The 6,000-nt window shown below is 45.9% G+C and overlaps 2 non-coding genes across 2 annotated transcripts; both read left to right on the plus strand.

Annotated features, from left to right (window-relative positions):
• Positions 1-1,413: 1,413 nt before the first annotated feature.
• On the plus strand, positions 1,414-1,486 carry Trnav-aac (transfer RNA valine (anticodon AAC)). Its single transcript has one exon. It is a non-coding gene; the product is annotated as a tRNA-Val (tRNA).
• Positions 1,487-1,722: 236 nt separating this feature from the next.
• Positions 1,723-1,795, plus strand: Trnav-aac (transfer RNA valine (anticodon AAC)). Its single transcript has one exon. It is a non-coding gene; the product is annotated as a tRNA-Val (tRNA).
• Positions 1,796-6,000: the final 4,205 nt, after the last annotated feature.

Below are 6,000 nucleotides of genomic sequence, written 5' to 3' on the forward strand. Positions count from 1 at the left end.
AAAACTTAGGACCTTATTGCGATTTGTTGGCCCGCTACAGCATGGTAAAAAAACGGGAAATGCATGTGTGTCAATGGGACGGACAATCATATCAGGCCCCTTTTCTCATTTTGGGATTTTTTTACTTATCCCCTTATTGCATACAGAGGTTCAATTATTTTAAATTATTTATTTCAGTGCGAGGAGTAGAACAAGCAACAACATTTCTGTCCTTTTTACATACTTGCGTAACTACTTACAAAAAGAAAAAAAGAAACACACAGTACAATTATTTTAAATGCTTTGTTTCAGTGCGAGGAATAGAACAAATATATTTCTTTCATTTTTCATGAGCTAAGACAATGTTTACGCAAAAGAGCGGAGCGAAACGTCGAACTGGCCACAAATTTGGTAATGTAATGACATATTCATGAAGCATAATCATCAAAACTACGCACTATGGTTTGCTATCGCCGCGTCATCGGAATTTAGGTTACCGGCCAGTCTCAAGGTCGAGGCTCAAAGTTATGGTGACCACACGTGCCCTTACCGAGCGCCAATGTTGCGCCATCTCTTACGCGAGAGCAGAGGCTTCAAGGTCGTAGCTCTACCGGAAGAAGCAGACGACGGCTCACATATCCTGAGCCGAGCGCTACCGATGCGCCATCTATTAGGCAAGAGCATAGGCCGCAGCGCTCCGCCTCCCGAGTCCTCCTATTGGTACGCCATTTGGGGGCGGAACCTCCCTCGCTCTTGGTCAGCAAAGTCAAGGATAGTCTGAGGTCCCCCACGAAAGGCCTCACGGCCTCATCCGTGAGGTTCCTCACGAAAGGCCTCACAGCCTCATCGGTGAGGTTCCTCACGAAGGGCCTCACGGCCTCATCCGTAAGGCTTCTCACGGAATACGTTGTACCCTCACGTATTGATGGCCTCACGACGACTGGCCTCATGAGGGCCCTCACGGTGGGCCTCATGAGGAACATTCAGCGTGTTCTGGCCTCACTCACCCTCACCTCATCGTCGTGAGGTGAGGGTGAGCCGTCTTCATGAGGGTCCTCATGAGTGAGGACGCCCAGCTATGCATGTGCCTAACACGCACAAGGCCCTCGGTTCGATCCCGAGCGGAAACATATTTTTTAACATCTGGTTGTGTTTATTCTTCTTTGTTCTTTGAATAAGATAAAGTAACTGTAAAGCGTTTGTAAACGGTTTTTGTAAACATCCTTTTGTAAACCGTTACGTTTACAAAAGGATGTTGTTGTTTTAGTGAAACAGACATACAAGTGCTTCTTCATAGTACGAGGATTGGGACAGAATAGAGAGTGTAATGTGACGTCCCCCATGCACTGTCCCACTTTTCTCTCCTCTGTGGAGATGTTCATTAGAGAAAGTAACGGAATCGCATCGGTAAGAACCGGCTGGACGTTCGTGCTCGTTTCCGTGGTGTAGTGGTTATCACATGTGCCTAACACGCACAAGGTCCTCGGTTCGATCCCGAGCGGAAACATATTTTTTAACATCTGATTGTGTTTATTCTTCTTTGTCCTTTGAATAAGATAAAATGTTGTTGTTTTAGTGAAACAGACATACAAGTGCTTCTTCATAGTACGAGGATTGGGACAGAACAGAGAGTGTAATGTGACGTCCCCCATGCACTGTCCCACTTTTCTCTCCTCTGTGGAGATGTTCATTAGAGAAAGTAACGGAATCACATCGGTAAGAACCGGTTGGACGTTCGTGCTCGTTTCCGTGGTGTAGTGGTTATCACATGTGCCTAACACGCACAAGGTCCTCGGTTCGATCCCGAGCGGAAACATATTTTTTAACATCTGATTGTGTTTATTCTTCTTTGTTCTTTGAATAAGATAAAATGTTGTTGTTTTAGTGAAACAGACATACAAGTGATGCTTCATTGAACAATGATTGGGACAGAACAAAGAGAGTAATGTGACGTCCTGCACTGTCCCACTTTTGTCTCCTCCGTGGAGATGTTCATTTGAAAAAGTAACGGAATCGCATCGATAAGAACCGGTTGAAGGTTCGTGCTTGTTTCCGTGGTGGGGATTCCACTTCCGGCGCTTCTGTCAAGCGGTCGTGTGCATCATCTCACCTTAGCTCATAACAAGAAGAAGAACAAGAGAGCTCCGTTGGGGCGGTTGTTACGGCTAGGCCTAGCCTGGTAAGCAAGACAATGACAGTGACGAAGGATAGTACTGGATATCGTTTCATTATGCCATTCTCTGCCCAATTGCTTTTGCAGTTGAGTGTAACGCTGTATCGTGTGCTTCAGAAAAGCGCCAACACTCCTGTGCTTTACAATTAACTCTCCCCAAATTTGCTATAGATCCCCTCCTGTGTTACGGCCTTTAGCATATTCTAAATTCATTTAGCTAATCTGGTAATTTAAATTTAATAACACCCTCCAGTACCCGGAACCCTTTACACTGCCCTTATATTCTTACTCTTTCATTTTTCATTTCTCACATTGGGGGTGAAGAAAAGACGCACCTCCGAAGATGCGCAATGAACAAAATAAAGAAAAAATGATGTTTCTTCACGAAGTTTTAGCGGACGATCTAGCGAATAGATTTTTGTTCGGAAAACGGCTACGATATCAGGTGACTCGAAGGAACAGATGTTTTCATTGGGACAACTTCGTAGCTTTTATAATTAGAAAGTTAATGAACGATTTTTAGGTAAGCAAGAGATGGCCAAAAACGTTCGCCGGTCCAGAGATGATAGAAGTGAGAACAGGATGTTTATAGCCATTATAGTCTTTTTTTTTTATAAAATATCTGCCCGACTGCCGTTACTACACATGTCTGAACTCAGTGGACCCGTCACTAGCATCAGCTAAGGCACCACACAGTTCTTGGCAATTGTCAATAGACGAGTTCAGAAAATTGCAGAGTGCTCAGCGTCGCTTTGAACTGTGGGAGTTTACTAATACGACAGGAAGGGGTGGCCTCCCAAACTGTTCCGATTTCTCCCCAACCGGTCCATTGCCGACGAAGTGTCAACGTCAGCGAAATCGAAATATGAAGGATTCGTTCCCACGCTCAGCAAGCGCCCATGATGCAATGCGTGCGCAAAGCGTACTGGGATTTCCTGAACTTGTCTATTGCAATATGATGAAATAAAAGAAGAAGAAGAAGAAGAAGAAACGTAGGAGTTGTACTACGACGTTGCTCCATTCGCCGAATTTTGTCGGCGTGAGAGGCTTTAAAGGGCATGTCACACTGTAAAACAAAACACCGAACAACGACAAGATATCGACGAGACGGGCGCCGCTGACGCTGTCGGTGTTGCGCGTTTTGTCGACGAGAAGGTCACATTGGCGAGACGGTGCCACCAACATCATAGCAAGACACATGTTGTGACAGTGTGACATATACTTTCTCGACAAAAACATCAACAAAACATGTTGCAAGACGTGTTTTTGCTGTTTTGGTGGGTAGTTAGCCAACCTGATGGGAATTTGCGAATTTCTGGCAATTTGGATGTGCGTTGTCACCGACATCGACATCGAAACACGTTGTTCATGTGAACGCATACAAAGTTACTTCGTTCCGCCATTTGCTAGTTTGTTGCAATGGAGTGGACATGCATACTATGCGAATATACGTATACCATTTTATTTTAAAGATTTGCGAATTTTTGCAATTCAAAATTGTCTTTTGAAGCTCAATAATAAACCACACGTAAAATGGGTGTATGATTCAGGTCTTTGCCAAAGCAAATAATTATAAATAACGCAGAGACAATCAGCTAGTGCCATATTGTTTTTATTTTGACGTTGACCTGATAAGTACAACAATTTGATTGGTGTGTCCTTTTTGCCAACAGCTTCTGCCGTCAAGGTGAAATGGACGAACCTACACTCTAAAAACAGAGCTTCACCGCATAGCACGCTATGCGCCAACCACTGCCACGAATGATAGGGTTATCGCTTCCGGTTCGTGGAGAGAAGGAGGTGTACGCCTTTTTGTGGCAATTTTGTTATATGGTAATTGCCACAAAAAGGCGTACGCCTCCCTCTCTCCTCGAATCACAAGTGATAACCCTATCGTTCGCGGCGATGATTGGCGCACTACGTGCTGTTAGGTGAAGTTCTGTTTTTAGAGTGAGGTCGCCGTCCCAACGGGAAGCGCGAAGGAAGGCGCGATGGCGATGCCGGTCATGTACGTCTTTCAGGAGAGTCTTTTCGGGTGAGAGGAAACCGAAACAGGAACATAAGACATCCACGAAAGGCACTATCGTTGAGTGCTGTTGTTTGTGGGTCCTTTGCAGTCTAACATGGCGAAGGACGCGACAAAAACACTTGTTTTTGGTTGAGTATCTTGTCCTGATCGCGGCGGTGTGACAGCCCCTTTAGGTCGTTTAGTGTAGAGATAACTTGATGCGCCGAGAAAAATAATCGGGACGCGTCTGTTGGACGGCACCCTGCGCAGCGCTGTCCAATAGGCGTGTTCCGATTACTTATCTCGACGCATCAAGTTATCTACACACTAGACAAACAGAGTCTCCGTCCTCTCTGTTGCACAGAAAGGAGCGTACCCATGTATACTTACAATGGGTGCCGAAAGTAAACCGGCACTCGTGCATGTATAAACCGAAACCACGAGACGTATACCAAAAACTGAACTTGGTTACACTGCGAGCCAGCAGGTGACGTGACGTGTACGCTCGGGAACCGAAACACACCACGTGCTTTTATCGCTCCCATCCTGTTTCCCTTTCCTGTTTTTCTTGTTGAATGCCAACAGCGACACGTACACTGCTGCTGATTCCGGCTACGGTTTAATACAGGTGGCACGCAGTCAAGGGTACAAGTTTGTGGGATCATGGCAGCCGCTCGGCGTACGAATACAGTGCGTCAGGACAACCGTTTTTCTCTAAATGGCCTTTGACGACAGCCCTGGAGCGAGCGCACGTGACTCCGCACGATTCTCGTGAATCTCCGAATAATACTCGCATAAGCGAAACGAGCTTTTTCTTAAGCGTAGCGTACTGTAAAAGTGGTTGATTTCGCGGTCTCAATAGTTCGCGAATTCGTGTGGGAGCGGGTTTCGGCAATATATTCCCAGGACCTTCATATCGTGAATAGGTCACCGATACTTTCTAAGAATCACGAAACAAAGGTGGACTTCTGTGTCTAAACTAGCAGACGACGCAGGGGCTATGGGTGCTGGAGGTGGACGTGCCTGGTTCTAGAAACATCTTTAGAAAGCGATAAAGCGCGATTGTCAGTACCTGACTAATAGACCGTGTTTTTCTTCGTGTGTACATGATCTAATTTACTGACGGTACGCACGGACGTAATGTAACACTGAGTATAACGGTTGCAACAAGCAATACCAGGCATTGTAATGCTGAAGGGAATATTAGTCAGCCCTTCACAACAGCGCAACGGCCACTCATACTGCTACTGAAGCGACTGGGAAACCAATTTTAAAAACGCAGCTATTACAAAGCACCCTGCCTATCGGAACCTGTGAGGAACTTGACATGGAAGCGAGGACACTGACGTCATTTGCGCACGAAATTACCGGTGACCTATTCGTTTGGAAGCCGATGAAAGCGGAAATCGCGGTATCGAGGAGATTGGTGGGGGTACATGACATTGCCGACACTAAACAACGAGAATTAGCCGGCCTCCACAAGCAGGCGGGCTGGCTTATAGAGGCTTACCGTGAGCTCAAATCCCGTAACCGTGACTTACGTGCTGGTTTTGTGAAAGCCGCTATTTGCAAGGCGAAGTGATACACTAATGCGAATAAACTAATTCACGTTGAAGTGACGTTCCAACAATACAAATGTGTGACAAGAACAAAATTTGTGAGAATAAAGGTCGTCAAGTAAGTCGGTTTGTCTTTGCGGAGGCCATATCGCATCGGGGGCCATAATTTCGGGGTGTTTTGTCCTGTGAGCTTTTGTCCGGGAGCCGCGAATTCCAGTGTCCATACTGTTTGATCCCTGCTACCTATATTTCGCGAAAGAGAGTTGGATCGCGATATTAGG

The sequence above is a fragment of the Ornithodoros turicata genome, chromosome 1, assembly GCF_037126465.1.
Source record: "Ornithodoros turicata isolate Travis chromosome 1, ASM3712646v1, whole genome shotgun sequence".
Classification (NCBI taxonomy): domain Eukaryota; kingdom Metazoa; phylum Arthropoda; class Arachnida; order Ixodida; family Argasidae; genus Ornithodoros; species Ornithodoros turicata.